A 19,332-nucleotide genomic window follows, 5' to 3' on the forward strand; every position below is an offset into this window, starting at 1 on the left:
AAAGATAATGCCTCGAGATTTGTGTCATGGTGTCTATTGCACGTCTCACATAATGGCTTTATGAAGAGTTATGCAATCTTATCTCTGGTGAATTCACCATATTCCCAAGGATTTTGGGACCATTCACATGGGTCTGGAACTCCTTCATTTTATTCTTTTAATACCTGCATAACCATATCATGATAAGGTCTAAGTTTCTCAAGGAAATAGTCCTAGGGCATTTTAATATATGTGGAAGGCTAAATATGGTTTGGGATAATCTTGTTGTGATGACGGATGCACCTCTGAAACATCCTATATTCTTGATCTAAATTTCTAATATTACCTTAAAGAGATTTGTAAACCCATGTAGAAGGGAAAGTTCCCAACTGAGTGGCTTTGCCATGAGTTACAAAATACTGAGGCTTGTAAAAGATGAATATGATCATTTATTTTCCTTTTCCTGACTCTAAAGCAATCAATTCCTTCTAATGGCGGATTGGGTAGAACCATGTGAGGAAATCTATGAAATTTTTTCTCCATGCTTCTATTTCATTGGACAGAGCTTTTTCTATGAATCTTAAGAAATTCATAATGTGAAACTAGATGCCAATATGATATTTATGATGTCACAGCCCAATTTCCAGGCCATGACCGACACATGGACCAAATAGGCATAGCCCATTAAGCCCAAGCAAGCTTATTTATTATCCATATTCCCTTTCAAGATCTATAACTCATAATGTTCAAATAACAACTTCATTGAAATCAATTCATAAAATCCAAGCTTATACTCATAATGGTATTCATCAATCATAATATACATAAATAGTTTACCAAACAATTCTTAGCAAATTACATCCAGTTTACATGTACACATTCAAAGACTCTGATCGTCAGCGGAGTGACTCAAGGTGTGGGTGCTAACACTTAGTATCATGGCGAACCTACCGAACAATGGATAGGAAGGATCACCTCGTCTTAGGATTCAGTCACCTTTTACTCAGAAACCTAAAATATGAAGTTTAAAAACGTGAGTATAAACCCAATGAGTGAATATAAGAAGGGAACAAGCAAGTAGTACGGAAAGTTTAGAAAACATGATGCACTTATTTTAAAAACAATGCAATTTAGTTTAATTCTTATTAAAACCCCTCATTTAAACCCTTGGTTGTTTACTCACTTGATGATGAAGAATCCATGAGCAACAAAGAATTTGAAGGGTGAAAACTTTAGCAGCATTCAAGCAAGTCAAGCGAAATAGATTGATCTTCGTTGTAGCAAAAATTCATTCTCTTTGGTATAAATCATCAGTTGCCTGAGGCTTTCTCGTTACAGCGAAATTCTAGAAAGGGTTTGGAATGCAACCACCCAAGGGTTTCTCGTTGCAGTGAGAATCCATTTTCACTATAGCGAAATTCAGAGCATAGGTTTCTAACCCAAACTTGAGAGTTTCTAGCTAAATTCTGGCTACAGCGAAAAGCACCGCAAGATTCTCGTTGCAGCGAAACTAGGGCCAGTGCAATGCCCTCACCACTCGAGAGTTTCTGGCTGTGGCAAAAATGCATTCTTGTTGTAGCGAGAAACAAGGCACCTAAGTAAAAAGAATCCTTTTTCAATAAATATCCAATTGTGCTACAATAAAAATCAATTTAAAAGTGTTTAGCAATTTTCAAGATTCAACATGCAATACATTCACATATTATAATCATAAACTTTCTATCGTATATGTATACATAAACATATATAAACACGTATACCACCACCTCACTCAGCCAATTTGCACTCCCTACACGCACAAGGCAATTTCATCATGTACACTCGTTACTCGCACATTTCAATATCATTATGTGCACTCCTTACTCGCACAAGCAATATCATCATCCACACTTCAGTACCCCATCATCACCAACATGTGCATCTCCCACATCACGTACACGAACGGTTATATTTATTACACAATATTAACTATCAATATACAACATAAAGATATCAACATAATATAGGAGCACGAGGATTCATCATATTGAACACTCACAACATAACATGTTTCAATAAAGGCTTGTTCCCATGCATAATCTTTAAGGAAAAATCAAATAAATATCATTTACATGCTTCATCCAAATACCAATGCATTTCCCAAAATATTTTAAATGCAAGTTCACTCACCAGTCCTTGTTGATTCTTAAATCAACTCCAACTTCCACTAATGCTCCGAATGGAATTGTGGGGTCTCATTGGAACCTATCACACACAATAGCATCACAAATCAACTCAATTCGTATAACCTTAGTTCTAAAAGCTATCCCTTAAATCATGTTCTACTAGCTATTCCTAGCTAACTTCCAACTACCATTAAGTGGCTATCTATGTTCACTATTCTAGTCACACTAAATGAATAAATCACCTCAACTACAAAACACTCACAAATCTAACCACTAGCCATTCTCAACAACTAAAAAAAATCAACTCACTTTCATTACTCACCTTAGTAGATTGGTTACTAAATTCCTTTTCAAGAGTCCTCAAGCTATTATAGAAACTCTTTTTCTCTCTCTAAAACACCTAACTAGTGAGAGAAAGTATGGAGGTAAGACTTTTGAGGGTTTTAAGGTGAGAGAGTAAAAGAGCACAAAGAACCTTGTGAAAAGGTGCACAAGAGCATGAAAATTGGGGTTAACTTGAGAAAATTTATGGAAGTTTCAAAGCAAGCTTCCATGGAAGGTGAGAAAATGTGAGAAGGATGGAAGGAAGAAGAAAAGATGCTAGAAAAATGAGAAGAAGCTGCTAAAGAGTTAGATATTTATGCCTAGAGTTTATCCAATTTTCACGTAAATTACCAAAATGCCCTTAACAAGGTCACCTTATCTTCCCCTTACCTTTATACAATCTTTTTACTTCTTTGACACTGAGACAAAGTCCATAGTAGTATAGAAATACTCAAGTTCATGAAAACTTAAAAATTTTGACTTAAGATGAAAAAGGACCATTTTACCCCTATTATGGAAATTATAAGTATTTCTATCTTCTTCATTCGTTTTACCATCATTCATCTATTCCTTAGGCCTACTTAGACCTTAATAACATTAGAAAGCTACTTCTAGGAGCTCACCATGAGAAATGATGAAATTACCCCTAGTCCGTGTTATCGCATCTACTTCTAATTACGTGTCTACAGAGGTCGAGGTTTCACATTCCACTAGCCTTCTAGGGCTCCAAACATCTTACTTTGCCCCAATTCACATCCGAATCACCTTTTATCTCGTAAATTCTTTCTTGATAAAAATATTATTATTTTATTATTATCTCTTCACGTGTGAAATATTTTATTTCAAAATACTCTTTTCACCCATCTCCATCGTTGGCACTTAAATCAGCATCCATTGACCTTTTGTCTCATTGATAAGGTCATATTGACTTCTATACGAGGGTACTAGGTATCATATATGGGTTAAATACCACAACATCCATTGAAGTTCATTTAGGAATTCCATAACTTCGTAATGGAAAGGATGGATAAAAGGGTATTTTCAGTGCAAACTAAATGGTTTAAGAATAAGGCCACCATCTTTTCTGAAAATTTCAATTTGGTATTCAAAAACCATTAGTTATGTTTTTTTATGAAAGGTTTTTCCTGGATTAACTTGGGCACTGCTAATGGATAATCTGGATGAAGGTTTGGTGTTATTGGTATAGAGAAGAAGAAGGATGATGAAGATGATCCTAAAATGTAGGTACTAGGTTTGGGTGTGAATTTGGAAGGCTTTGGCCTGAACATAAAAATCTTTGGATCTTAAGGGGGGTCTAGTCAGCAAGTCAGCAAGTCAGCAAGCTGGTTCTTTTCTCCTTTAATTTGTTTAGTATCAAATGAGTATTTAAATAACCATTCTACATATTGAATAAGTTGAGGATGTGGAACTGTTTTTTACTTGAATCTGAGCATTTAAAGAAAGGAGGACATGTCCATTTCGACTAGAAAATGATGTCTTATTAGGTGAAATTCAAATTTGGAAATGGCTTTTTTCACAGTAAGGATTTCCTTGAATGCAAAGTGGTAATGCATTTATGCTTTAGTAAATCTTCCACACTTATATCCACATATATGTCTTTTCCTTACTTCTCTTCAAAGAGCATTACTGCTTAGTATTTATTACTAGCATCTGTTTAGAGAATTCTTTTTCCCTTAGATGAAATTTTGAGAAGCTTTAAATGCTGTAACTTTTGCTTGAGTGCTTGTATTGCCTTGGTTTGAGAATTGCTCCATTCTGATGGAGTTTTCTTGAGCATTTTTCTTAGAAGATGGGTGTATTTGGAGAGGTTGTGGACAAAATCTTTAAGATAATTAACTATTGCAAGGAATTATTGGACTTATTTCTTTGTGAAATTTTGATCAGAAAATTTGATCAATTCTAAGGCAATGTGAAGATTAGGTTGATATTTCCCTTGATCGATATGTATCCCTAGAAAATCAATTTCAGTCTTAAAGACTTGCATCTTCTTTTCAACGAGCATGATTTCATAATTCAAAACTAAAATTGTAAATTCTTGGAGTAACTCAACATGGGCTTTTTCATTTAGGCTGAATAAAAGGATGTCTTATATGTAGATGAGGGCCCAGTTGATGATAGGTTGAAAAATCTCGATCATCGCCTTTTGGAATAAGGATGGTGCTGTCTTAAGTCCAAATGGTAATACTGTCCATCAGTTAATGGTGGTTGGGTATGCAAAATCTCATTTTGGGCTTATTTTCCAAATGAATGTCGAACTACCAAAATTTGGCCTTCAAGTCAAACTTGGAAAACATTTTAGCATTTGCGAGACTTGAAAATATAGAGTTCCTATTAGGAAGAAGAAACTTGTCATCAAGAAGGAAATGATTAAGAGGCTGATAATTAATGACTAGCCTTAATTTTCCTTTATTAGCTCAACCATTTTGTCGATATAAAAAGCTTGACATGCCCATTGAGAGTCTCACAACTCAATTAATCCCTGTTCTTGTAGCTCCTTACATTCTTGTTCAACTAATCTTTGATGGTCGAGATTCATTCCTGAATGAATGGCCTTGGTAGGATTAATATCCTCCTTAAGCTTAAATGGTAGCTTAACGAAGAATTTTGGATTTTTCCACAAAGGATTGTGACACTTGAGGAGGAATTCTAAATGAGAATTAGCACATGCTTTCTCTTTGAGCAAGTTGATTATTAGCTCTATTTGGTCTGATGATTGCTAGATAAAATAAAGATTAAAGATTTATACAAATGGCTTAAAAATTTTTTTGTACCTAATCACTTTAGGGAGAATCCTCAAATGTTGACATTCATAATAGATATCAAACCCAATCACTATGTCTTTGCTTGGTAATTCCAATTCAAGCAGTTGGATAGTAATGGAACATTGACGGAAGAATTGGACGATGATAAGTTTGCTGATCAAATGTGTAGTGAAGATTTAATCAAAAGTAGACTTGAAGTGTGTTCCATGAGGTATCCAGCATTCTGATGGAAGTATTTCAAGGTTCATCATAGTTTTAGTGACGTTAGTGTCAAAGAAGGTAATAACTAGTATGGGTTGACAATATTTGGAAAGGTAAATTGAAACAAGTATGAAAGGTATTGAAGGTGAAGGGAGTTTTTGAATTTTTAGCTGATAAGGGATAATGTCTAGTTAAGATTGAATCATAAAGATTTCTTCAAAGTTCGAATCAAATTTTGAGTTTGAAACCACTGTTTGGATTGCAAACAAGGTTTTGTCTATGCGTTATTCTTTAAGAGAGAAGATAGACTCAAGATCATCATTGTCAAGATTTATCCCTATCTTTTACTCAATTTCTTGAAACATTTTTGCTCCCTTCTTTTTGTGGTTAGGACATTGTTTTGCAAAATGTCCTTACTAATTGTAGATGTAACATTTAGTTAATTTGGTTTTTCTACCAAATCTTTACTTTCTCATATATCTCCATTTTGTTTTATACCTAAGCTTAAAAGTAGTTTTTCTGAAGAGTCTAAATTTTCTAAAATGCTTCTTCTTGTTTGCCTTACAATCACAATTCTAGTTTTTGTGACACTTGATTTGCAAATCAGGTTTTTGGTAAGCTTTGTCGAGATCTCTATTTTTTTTAAGATAATCCTTCAGCACTTTGTGTTTGTTTGTTACAAATGTCTTCAAAAGCAATGTGGACCTCTCGTTGGATTTCTCTAAGAGATAAAGTCAGGATATCTTTTCTTTGCTATTGAAGAGATCTGGTAATGGCTGTTTGGATGGGTTCAGGGATAAAAGACACAAAGACTTGCATGAGGCTTGTAGAAACACCAAGGGTGTAAAAAAGTTACATCATTTTTTGGAAATGTTTGTGAAAATCTGATTTTTTATAAGAGCAACACTTTCTTTGAAAGAATACCTTTCTTTAGAGAGTCTTAACATCTTCAGGATCTCTGATGAAATCTCTGTGGAGGACCTGAATGACTTGGCTGAATTCTTGCAACATTAAGAATTGCATTTGATCAGCTTGGCTAAAGGTATTCCACCAAATTTTGAAGGCTTTTGTGAATCTTGACATGAATTCCATCAAGATGGTATAATGACTATCTTCAGTCAATCTTCTAGTTTCTAGCCATGCATGGAATTCTTGGAATCTATTTGCCTATTTTTTTGGTGGGTTGTCATCAAAAGTGAATATCAACTTTGAGATTGAAGGTGCTGCTTGTCTACGAGTATTACTAGGTTCTGACTAGTCTTTTTTCATTTCTTCAACTTTTACCTCTAAATTTATTGCCATAAATTATGATGGTTTTGGTTTCGGTAGCAGCTTTTCTGAATCAAGGTATAGTTTTTCATCAAAACTAGTCATGGATTATGATATTTTAAAAGAGGTTGAAGAAGTTAAGGAAGATGTTTACTCATCTTGGTTTTCTTGAGCTGATTGAGCTGAATAGATTTTTAGGATCATATTGTCTCTATTCTTTTTGAGAAAAGAGATCATCAAAGTTTTGGGCTCAAGATCTCTTATGGTTATCCCTGATTTTGATGGTGCTTGTGGTTTTTCCTTTTTTGCTTGTGGTTGTATAGGTTTTTTTCCTTGGGCTTTTGTTGGCAATGTTGCAGGTTCTTGGGACAAAGATTCTTTTACTTCAAAGGATTCTTTAGTTTCCTTTCTTTTCCTCCGTCTTTCTTCTTTTTCCTTTGAGGCCTTGAGTTTCTTATATAGATCAAAAGAGGATGGTTCCTTTGATACTGGTGGTATTTCAAGGCAGGTTTCAAATGGAATTCTTGGTACCTTGGAAGCACGAGTGGATAGGGATAAGCGATTTTTTCTATCAAAAGATGGGATTTTTTTTGTCTCTTGAAGGGTTTTGATTTGAACTTTAAGCTTTTGAATTTTTGACTCTTTTTGTTCCATGTACAGTTGGAATAGAACTCCCTGTTCTAGTATTTCTCTGATGACTTGTTTGAGCCTGTTCTAGAGAAGCTTAATCATATCATTAGCAGTTTTTGCATCTTCATCAACTTCACTTTCTACCTTTGGGATTTTCTCATGTATATGGCTGACCTTTTGGTCAATATGACAGCTTTTTAATTACTGATTCAGCATATTAAGTATTGTGGCTCCAAAAAGCAAGTCTTTTTTAGCCCACTACTCAAAAAGGTCGTCCAAGCTGTGGGCTATATATATATATATATATATATTTGACATAATGTAAAATAAAGCTTCACTATCACCCACAACTTGTAATTATAATTGTGATCATTGGTTGAAATAACAAATTTCACTAATGATCATTAAAATTTTATCCTTTTTTTATATGTTTTACTCATTAAATTTCAATTAATGTCAATTGGGTTGTTAAAATTTTTAAAGTACATCAACTATGGTCATCGTAAATGACTTATTTAAATAAGTGACAAAATAATAATATAATATACAACCATTTAAACAATCAAGTCATTTAAAATATTCATATCGATATTGAAAAAAACTAAAGAATGAACAAAAGAAAAATGAGAAGAGCAAAAAGAGAAAATAACCTTTAATAAATTTTTAAAACGATATGATTGTTTAAATGATTATAAGATCATCATTTAATAATTTGTTTGAACTTAATCCGTTAATAGTATTATATAAGATACAATTTAAAAGTTCAGTGATGGCATTGGAATAAATTTAGTGACTATTAACTTATCTTTAGTATCAACCTAGTTTCAATTAGACCTTGTATATTTGTGTAATAATAAACACATTCAAACCATGTTTGCTAATGTTTCAATTTAAAAAAGGCAAATTAATTATATCTCACCCGTTTTTAAGTTCAAGAAGCAAGACCACTCATCAAATCTCTATTTGCTTTAGGTTTATCATATCATTACTGAGCCATTTATCAGGATATCTCGCTGAAAAGCATCTGTAAAAAAGATAAACTTAATTGACAATTTTATGGAAAAAGGTTATTGTAGCCTCTTTTAAGGAATTTAGATATCTCCATAAAACTATCTCTATCAATAGGCTGACAAAGAAGCCAACTAGCTAGCTAGGAATGAGCTTTTGCTTTGAGCAAAACCTTTGTGTCCTAAGATTCAATAAGGGTAAAAGGCTGAACTGTATCAAACTAAAGATTGAGTTTAGCTTTAACCCACTCCAAATTCAACCAAAACTAAGCTTGAACGACTAAGTAGAAGAAGCTTAAGCTTGACTTTAATTCAAGCACACTTAAACCTATTAAAGAGTGATTGAAACCTGGTTGAAGATTTCTAGTGCTAAGGAGATTTGGCGAGTTCATAAGTGTCTGAGAGTTAATTGTTTCTATTTTAGTTAAACATGAGTCCTTAAGTCGTTTTGGTTGTAGTAAGTCTTATGTTAGCTAAAGAACTGATCAATGTGTCATTTATGCTTATGATTTGAAATGCTTTGTTCATTGTCGGTTTGTTCTTTCTTCTTTAAGTGTTTAATATAATAGTCATTGGAGGCTTTGGTATATGTGATGGTTTTTTCTATTATTGAATTAGTTATTATTTCTTTTACCAAGCCCTATTTTTGGGGGTTCAGTTATTTTGGTATAATTGATGTATAAATACTCAAAGTGAAATGAAAAGTTTTTGGTAGCTAAGCCAAATTTTCAAATTTCTTAACTCAATCTTTCTTCCTTCTTTACTCGATCTTTCTTTCTTCTCTTTACTCTATTCTTCATTCTTTGGTTCATTGTTCTGAAAATTCTTCTCTAAAATTAGAACATGGTATCAGAGCAATTAAGTTCTTAAGGGACCTTAAAACTTTGCATTCTCATTTTCTTTTAGTTACTTTTATCTGTGTGGATCAAGTCATGACTTCATCAAGTTGCAATGCTTCAGCACCACCAATTTTCTCTGAAAAAAATTATCCGATTTAGCAATTAAAATGAAGTCATTTCTCAAAGCCTTTGATCTCTGGTAGATGATTGAAGTTAGAGGAGATCCACCGATTCAAAGGCACGTAAACCCAACATTGGGTCAAATTAAGCAACATAGTTAGGAGATAGTTTTAAGTATAAAGCACTTTCTTGTTTACATTCTACAATTTCTAATTCGATCTTTACTAGTATAATGACTTTTGATCATCCTAAAGAGATTTGGGATAAACTTAAGGAAGAATTTCAGGGTAGTGATCGAACCAGGCAAATCCAAATATTGAATTTGTTGAAAGTGTTTGAGGTGTTGAAAATGAACAATGATGAGAGTGTTAAAGTGTATACTAACAAGATAATGAAAATTGTGAATCAATTGAGGCCATTAGGAGAAAATCTTAATAAGAGAGAGTAGTGAACAAAATCCTAATTAGCTTTCTTGAGAAATTCAAAGCTAAGATTTCTTCTCGAAAAGATGCTAAAGATTTGTCAAGGATTACAGTTACTAAGTTAGTAAATGCTTTGATAGCTCAAGAATAGAGAAGAGCCAACAAGAGTGAGGATCTAGTTGAAAATGCTCTAGTTGCCAAAACTAAGAGATTGAAGGTTAAAGGAAATGGTCAAAAGAAATCTGATGGTAAGGTGAACAAAGGTGAAAATAGTAAGCAAGTCAAAGGTGATAGATATTCACCTTGTCCCCATTGTAAAAGAAAAATTATACTAGTAATTATTGTTGATATAAATCTAATGTTGAGTGTAGGTCGTGTGGTCAAATGGAATATTTACAAAAAGTTTGTAAAGCTAAGAAAGCTGTTACTAAGGAGAAGGCAACTGTAGTTGAACAAACTAAAAAGACTGAAAAGTTGTTGTTTATGGCTACGATAAATACTGATTCATTAGCCAAGAGTGTGTGGCTCATAGATAGTGGATGTTCAAATCATCTTACTAGAAATGAGAATCTCTTTATTGAGCTGGATAAAAGTTTTAAGGCTCAAGTAAAAATAGAAAATGGAGTGTATTTAAAGGTCCTAGGCATTGGTACAGTGGCTGTTAAAACTCCTACTGGTATGAAACAAATATATAGTGTTCATTTTGTTCCAAAAGCTAACCAAAATTTGTTAAATGTAGGAAAGCTGGCTAAAAATCAATATACACTATTGTTTAAGGATCACTATTATACCATATTTGATCCTACAAGTGTTGAAATGATTACTGCGAAAATGAAAAACGATTGCTATCCTTTGGATTTAATGGATACAAAGCATGTAGCATTTTACAGTGAAGTGGATTCTTCAAAACTCTAGCATAGAAGAACGAGACATGTGCACTATGGTTCATTGTCCAAATGGCTATTGAAAACCTTGTTGATGGACTTTTAGTAATTGCAAAACTAGAAAAGTTGTGTGACACATGCCAATTTGGTAAGCAAATTCGAAAGCCTTTCCCCAAAGAAAAGAAATTGAGAGCAAAACAGAAGCTGGAGCTAGTTCATCCAAACATAAGTGGACTAATGAAGACACTATCTTTAAATTGTAGTAAGTATTACATTGTGTTGATTGCTGGATTTATTTTCTTAAACAAAAATCAAAAGCTTTAATGAGTTTTCTGAAGTTTAAAGCCTTGGTTGAGAATCAGTCAAGTCAGAATATTAAAATGCTGAAGACTGACAATGGCATAAAATATACTGTTGCAGAATTTGAGAAGTTTATAATGAATTTTGGCATAATACATCAAGTCACAGTGACCTACAACACTTAGCAGAATGAGATATCTAATAGAAAGAATAGGACACTTATTGAAATGGGGATATGTTTTTTGTTTCAAAAGCATATGCCAAAAAAGTTCTAGGCAAAGGCAATGAATACTGCTAACTATATACTGAACAAGACTTATTCAAGAGCTTTGTTTTATGAAACTCCTTATGAAATGTGGTTTGATCACAAACCTTATGTTACTCATTTTAAAGTGTTTGGAAGTGTCTATTATGGTATGATCCTTGATGTTAAAAGAACTAAGTTTGAAGCTAAGGTAGTTTTAGCTATGTTCATTACATATAGTGAAGCAAGTAAAGGCTATAGATTATATGACCTTGAATCAAAAAAGGTGATCGTTAGGAAGGATGTTGTTTTTAATGAAGGACAGCATTGAAACTAGGAAAAAAGTGTTGTTGAAGGTACTGGTTGTGGTAACAGTAATGAAACTTATCAGTTGCAAGGAAGTGATGATGAATCTATGGATATTGAAGATGAAAGACTAGTTGTCAGGGGAAATAGAACACTACGATATACATATAGCAGATTTAGTGTAGCTTTAAATAAACCTTTAAACTTCACTAAGGCTAAATGTAATGGAAATAGAAAAGTTGCTATAGAAAAAAAAATGAGTATGGTTGAGAAAAACAACACATGGATTCTAGTTGACACACCTAAAAATCAGCATGTAACTGGAGTGAAATGGATTTTCAGGACCAAGCTGAATCTAGATAGGACAATCAACAAGTATAAAGCTAGGTTGGTGGTGAAAGGCTATGCTCAAGTGTATGGTATTGACTATTTGAGACATTTGCTCTAATTGCTAGGTATGAGACCTTCAGATTACTACTGCATTGTCTACAAAAGAAAACTGGCAGATTTTCCACTTTAATGTTAAGTCTACATTCTTAAATGTTATCTTGACTAAGGATATTTATATTGAACAGCCAGAGGGATATGTGAAGAAGGGTTTTGAGGATAAAGTGTGTAAACTGATGAAGGCACTTCATGGTTTAAAATAGGCTCCTAGGGCTTGGTATGAAAGAATAGATAAGCATTTTAAGGATCAAGGTTTTGTTAGGAGTGTGAATAAACATACACTCTATGTAAATAAGGTGAATGAATTAGTTGTACTTATTGTAACCTTATATGTTGATGATATATTGATTATTGGTCCTAATAAAGCTTATCTAAATGATTTCAAAGCACAGATGCTAAGTGTCTTAGAAATGACAGATTTGGGTCTTATGTCATATTTTTTGGGGATGGAAATACTTCAGCTTAATGATGAAATTGTGTTGCATCAGTCAAAATATGTCAAGGACTTGTTAAAAAAGTTTAATATGGATTCATGAAAGGTAGTTGATACTCCATTTGCTATTAAAAGTAAGCTGAGCAAGGAAGATGGATCTGAACAAGCAGATGGAGTGCCTTACAGGAGTATGGTTGGTTTTTTTTTTTTTTGTACTTGTGAGCAACTAGACCTAACATCTTGTTCTCTACAAGCTTTTTTCCAAAGTTATGCAATCTACATCAGCTTTCCATTTTACTACAATCAAGAGGATCTAAGGTATGTTAAGAATACTTTGAATTATGGACTGAGGTATATGAAGAATGAGAATGGTGAATTGCAAGGCTATAGTGATAGTGACTGGGCAGGCTCTGTTGAAAATACAAAGAGTAATGGTGGGTTTTGTTTTTCATTTGGTAGTGTTGTCTTCTGCTGAAATACTAAAAAGCAAATTGTTGTGGCTCAGTCTTCAACTGAAGTTGAGTATATAGCCATTGCAGTAGTAGCTAATCATGTTGTGTGGTTGAGACAATTGTTAATTGATTTCGGTTTCAAACAAGAGAAAGCAACATTGATTCCTATAGATAACAAGTCAGCCATAACCATTGCAAAGAATCCTTGGCAGCATGGTAAGAGCAAGCATATAAGGGTCAAATACCATGCACTTAGAGAATCAATTAAATAAGGTGAAATTCAATTGGTGTCTTGTCCTACTAATATGCAACTTGCAAATATCTTCACAAAAAGTCTAACAAGAGAAAACTTTGAGTTTTTGAGAATGAGTTTAAGGGTTTACCTGGTGTTAAATCATGGGGGTATGTTGAAGAGTGATTGAAACCTAGTTGAAAATTTATGGTGCTAAGGAGATTTGGTGGGTTCATCAGTCTTTAAGAGTTAGTTGTTTTTGTTTTAGTTAAGCGCAAGTCCTTTAGTCATTTTGGTTGTAATAAGTCTTATGTTAGCTAAATGACTGATCAATGTGTTGTTTATACTTATGAGTTGAAAAGCTTTGTTAATTGTCATTTTATTCTTTATTTTTCAAGTGTCTGGTGTAATAGTCATTGTAGGCTTTGGTATATGTGATGGATTTTTCTGTTATTGAATTTGTTGTTAGTTCTTTTACCAAGCCTTATTTTTAGGGGTTCAATTATTTTGGTATAATTGATGTATAAATACTCAAAGTGAAATGAAAATATTTTAGTAATTGAGTCAAATTTTCATATGTCTTAACTCAATCTTTCGTCATTCTTTAGTTGATCCTTCTTTCTTCTCTCTACTCTGTTCTTCATTCTTTGGTTCATTATTCTGGAAAATTCTTCTCTGAAATTACAACAAAGCCTTCTATTATATAAAATTTTTTTGATCTTAATTATAAATGTTTTTGGTTTATTTCCCTACCATTTTGCTTAATGATAAGACCATTAATTTCCTAAACTTTGAATCTACAAATAATGCCTCGTAGTCACGAATATAAATATGTTAAGATCAATCCAACTTCCCAAAATGGCAATCAACAATGTTTGGTTGACACAAAATAACACTAAATCGAAGTTCATGTGGAGACTAATTAATCCAGCAATGCCATTAAACATAAATGTTTTATGTTTATAAAATTATAAGAAACAAAAATACATACATGAAACTGAGGAAATCAATTGCTACTACTACATTGTTGAGTTATTTTCCTTTCTTTCTAGAAAATGAAACCTAGGACAAAATCTGTTTAAGGAAAGGAGAAGAAACAAAACTGCCAAGCAGAGATGAAATTAAGAAGATAACAATTATTCTTTGACCTACGTTACGAAATGTCATGTTATGTCAAGTCAGCTAATATACAATTTTTGGTCAATCTTCATTATTTGCTATATACACCTTTGCCTGCGGGTTCTAACTACCCAAGACATGTTTTTTATAAAATCCTTTTTCAAGCTCCTTCTATTCAGCTCTGTAAGCTGAGACTGCCATTGATTCTTCCACTCACTTGTTTCATCTAAGCCCTATTCAATGGAGACACCAATATCATATGAGCATCAGATCTGACCAACAAAATGATGATCGTAGAATAAAATTTCAAACCAAATTGCTCATTTATAAGATGGAAATGAAAACAAGATGGTTGGAGCCTATTAACTCTGTATATAGTACTATTTATTTATACTTATAAAAAAATTGAAATGAATGGACTACTATTTCATTTTAATTTGTTGAAATCTGAAAAGAGAAAAAAATGCAAAATACCACCTTGTATCTAGAAGGTTACCTAGCAGAGAAAGCCATCTGCAAACCTTGGTCATGTCTCTGTCATACAGAGCTCAAATATTGGCGTCAGAAAAAGTCTCATAACCTTCTTGCACCTAAATAAATCTCTTTGTATGCTCGTCTATACATTATGGAGGAGAGACGTTCAGATGGTACTTCTTGACAAGTTACTTGTAAGCTTGCTTGATCTCTGAAAGTGTGCCACTCTCTGAAATGCCTAACAAATTGTAGAAACTCTTTACAATCACATACAAGTTGTTAAGACTACTAGCCTAGGGTCTAGTTTTGAATGACCCAAATTGAGATTTGAGTGAAATGGTTGGTTTTGGAAGATGGGTACTGTTGAGGTTGAGTGTCATGAACTACAATCCTTCACTTAAATATGCGATAGTCCATGCGGCGTTTGAGCAGACGTTTTCATGCAAGCCAGCCAATAATTCGTTTATATCTTATCAAACATCAATAATAGTAACAAATTAGATTAAGGCAATGCACATCAAAATCATAAGGCATATTGAATGCTATATACGCAACCACTGAGCCACAAAAAGAAAAATGTTTTATTAATATGAAAATGAGTACAAAGGGACCAAAACACACCATCATCGAGCCATAAGCTCAACTTTAGATGATTTGTTACAAACATACCTTTACTAGTGAGGTAGCCCAACAATCCACAGACTAGTCACCCCTTACAAAGAGTTTATGAGATTTTACAAGCATTCTACCAATAGCCATTACAATGCTTGAAATAAGGACGTTCCTTTCTAAAAGGGTCTTTCCCCTTAAAGACTTAACAAGTATTTCTAGAGATGTCACCATGGACTATTACAATGTTTGAAAGGGGGACATGTTCCTTACAAGTACAAAAAACTCAATCTCATGGACAACTTTACCATGTCATAGTTCGATACAAGATTCGCTCATGACATCCTCTCCCACTCAATCTGTCGCCGTCCTCATTACCTTGTTGGCTTAGAATTCTTCATTCTACTGTTGAAAGGTGCGAAGATCAACTTCCTTCTCTTAAGTGATCTCATCTGGCCCCAAACCTTCCTATCTCACCAGGTACTCCTATGTTGGTCATCGATTGATTGTCATCGTCCTCTTTACTAGAATCTCCTTTACTCAGCACAATGATGGTCGTTTAGTGCTAATGGTAGCTTTTGTGGCTCAACTCTTGCCTGCATCTACTGGATCTGCATGGAACAGCTTTAGGTTGCTGACATGAAACACGAGGTGTACCTTCATCTACTTAGGTGGATTGATCTTGTAAGAAGTCTTCTCCACCTTGGCTATAATCGAAACTAGACCTTCATACTTCTATACTAGTCTTCGATCTCTCTTCCTTAGGAATCAAAGTTATTTGAGTACCAACTTCACTAGCACTAGGTCTCCCCCTTAAAGTGTTTCTCCTTTCAACTTCTATCTAGCCACTTTTTCATGCGGTTGGAGGTTTTCTCTAGATAGGCTCTAACAATTTTAGTGTTTTATCTCCATTCCTTAGCAAAGTTGAATGCTCAGAGCTCTTCCGGCTATACGATTCCTGTCAAGCCCAACTCTACAATATGTTTATTATGCCATTCTTACATAAGAATGCATGTTTGATTACTTAGGTACCTCGAAAATCGTTAAAGGACGGCAATGTACCAAATGGTACAATTAAGTTGAATTAAGCCTTGAACTAGTCCAAATAGATATTTTAAGATGAAATTGAGAAATTTAAAACCCTAAAATGAATTAAAATGGTGATTCGAAGTTCGAGGACCGATTTGGAGTCAAATTAGAATTTTCATGACCTAAAGGTAAAATAATCATTTTGCCACCCGAGGTTAAGATGTGAGTGCTGGATGAAATTTTTGACTAAGATTGATCATTTGGAGTATAATTTGAGTTTAAGAAGTGAAGAATTTTAATTTCGACATTTTTTCAAGCATAGGGGTAAAATAGTCATTTTGCCACCCTAGGGCCAAAATTATAATTTTACACACCCAACACTTGTCCAGCACATGGATTTTAAACAATATTATCATGGATAATTGAAGGATTTTATGTGGTGGAGAAAGAAAGCTTAATAGTAAAGAATTTAAAAATGGACCAATGGTAAGGTGACAAGTGTCAAGCTTTTATTTTTTTCTTATTTTCCCTATAAATTAGCACAAAACCAGCCCATTTCTCTTCATTATGGCCGGCCAAAGCAAGAACAAAGGAAGAAAAGAAAAAACAAAAACCCTAGAGTGAAAATTCAAGAGAAAATTGGTGGATTTCAAGTAATCAAGCAATCAAAGGTAAAATTTCTTGATTTTGACTTGTGATCTACCTTTCCCATACATTCTTTTGCATTTTTCATGTTTGAATCACATGATTTCATGATGGGTATCTTGCTGGCCGAACACTTAGAGAGAGATTTTGATGGTTGTTTTGGTTAGATTTTAAGATATTCTAGTGTTTTTAGTTGATTGGTGATGTGTAGCCTGAAAATCAAGTAAGAAAAATTCATGTTCGCCCATCACCCATCATTGGCCGAATTCTCCATGTGGAATATTTATGATGATTTTGATTTTATTTCAAGTGAATTGGTTAGGAAATGATGAATTACGGTGAGAAAATCAAGTAGGAAAAATCATAGTATTGATGCACCCACTATGGCCAAAATTCCCAGGAGAAAATGTGAAGATGATTTTGCTCAATTTTATGCTATTTGACTTGTGTTTGATGGTTTAGAGAATTGGAAGTAAAATGAAATTATTTGGAGTTGAATTGGACGTATTGGCCAATTAATCATGTGATAGATCAAATTAGGCCAATACCATTTTATTTAGGTACACAATTGAATTTGTGTAGAACACCATGTTTAGACAATAATTTGAACAATTTGCATCTCATTTCATGCATTAGTAAAGAGCCTGAAATAGATTTATAATAGTATGACACAGTATATTGAATTATATGTTGTGTATTATATATAGGCGGTGAGCTCTCTAACAAGGGTAAAGACGTTGTGTCAGAGGACTAAGAATAAGAGTATTTCAAACTCCTGATACAGTGAGTAACCTTATCATCATCTTGATTATCTGAAGTGAATTTTAATTCATTTTTATGATTTTATGAAAAATGAGTTTAAATGGTAAATCTTTATGTTTTATAAGCAAAAATGTGATTAAATGAAATGACTTTATAAAATTGTCTTGAAATTGAAAGATGATTTTGAAAATGGAGTAATTTGAGACTAATTGTTATGTTATAAATCATGGTTTGAATTGAATGGCTTATGATAATATTGGCATGAATGGTTGAACTGGTAAATGGACTAAAAATGTATGAATTGTTGATTTGCCTTGAGAAACTGTAAAATAAAATAATTGCCATGTCATGCTATTACAAATTTTATTGTATGGTGAGTTTAGCTTACTGCAGTGGGCAGGTTCTATGGACCAACCTTTTTGAGGGGCACGAAATCCTATTATATTCTTACCTCGATTGGGGAGGCGCGTAAGGTAACTCCCGAGGTACAACTTTAGAGTTCACTTCACACCAAACCACCACGTGAGGGTGAACTCAACAAATGCCAAGGAACGGCTATGTTTTCAATATAAAAATATGATTTATGCGTACCTGACTTTTTAACAGCCTTGGCGGACTCAGTTTGGATAGCCCCAGGCCAAGGTATCCTTGATAACTGAGTATGAGAATGATTTTGGCACGAGCCAAGCTTTTCAAGAAATCATAAGCCTTGTTGTTTATTTGGGTGAAATGAATCTATTTTATCTTATTAAAATGAGTTTGAAATGCTGTGAATCATTTTTATACTAATCTATTTTATCTGTCTCCATTTACTCGGCTTTAGATATTTTAGATGATATTTGTCTACTCACTGGATTATATAATCTTACCACCTTCCTTTCCACCCATTTCAAGCTCAAGATAGTCGGTAGATAGCTCATTTCGTTGAGGGCTACAGTTGGACTTGCATCCTCAAAAACTGTAGGTTTACCGCTTTTGATACTTTTGGTCGTTCATAGGCCCATGTGTCACTGTAAATTAAATCTTATGCTTTGGTTATCTGTATTATAGTATGTATGAATTTATTTAATTTTTACGCTACAAAAATTATTTATCGGTAACTTTATAAATATTGTTTTATAAGAAAATAGAATATTTTATTGAATATTTTTATTATATTCAAATAGGTATAGTTTCACTTTAAATGAATGTTTTAGATATCTAAACTTATTTTTGGTTATGAAATATATAAATTTCTCTCATATTCTACATTTTTAGCTGGTTTCGAGATTTTTGAGAAAAAATGACCAAAATACCCCTGTGAGAAAAAAATTATTTTTCTATTGTTTTGATTTGAAAATAGTTTATAATCTCTCAAAACATGATACTTAACAACTGTTGCTCATAGGGGAGGTGCGAAAACTGATATTAAAGCATTGCGAGGTTTCAGTTGGCATTTTAGGCAATGAATGTCTATCGAGACGTCGAGGCGGTTGTCACGGGCTCAAAGAAAGTATCGGGTTGTGACAATTATAGTGGTATCAGAGCTTTTGATTTTAAAGATCAGAGCTTTTGGGTTTAAAATTGTTTTAAAGTTAATTTAAAAATTTACAATTTCAGTGTGGCCCCAAGTTAAGGTAAGTTAAGTTAAGTTAAGTTAAGTCATGTTAGGTTGAAT

At 33.4% G+C, this 19,332-nt stretch overlaps 1 long non-coding RNA gene across 1 annotated transcript in view; it reads right to left on the reverse strand.

The window, feature by feature from the left end:
* Nucleotides 1-722: 722 nt before the first annotated feature.
* Nucleotides 723-19,332, reverse strand: part of LOC148764581 (uncharacterized) — a 34,781-nt gene continuing 16,171 nt past the window's right edge. Inside the window, exons 2-4 of the long non-coding RNA XR_016023071.1 lie at nucleotides 2,149-2,223; nucleotides 1,163-1,573; nucleotides 723-990 (exon numbers count right to left, since the gene is read on the reverse strand). This is a non-coding gene — a long non-coding RNA (uncharacterized LOC148764581). The remainder of the gene's footprint in view (nucleotides 991-1,162; nucleotides 1,574-2,148; nucleotides 2,224-19,332) is intronic.

The sequence above is a fragment of the Theobroma cacao genome, chromosome 1 (assembly GCF_053813885.1).
Source record: "Theobroma cacao isolate CCN51 chromosome 1, ASM5381388v1, whole genome shotgun sequence".
NCBI lineage: Eukaryota > Viridiplantae > Streptophyta > Magnoliopsida > Malvales > Malvaceae > Theobroma > Theobroma cacao.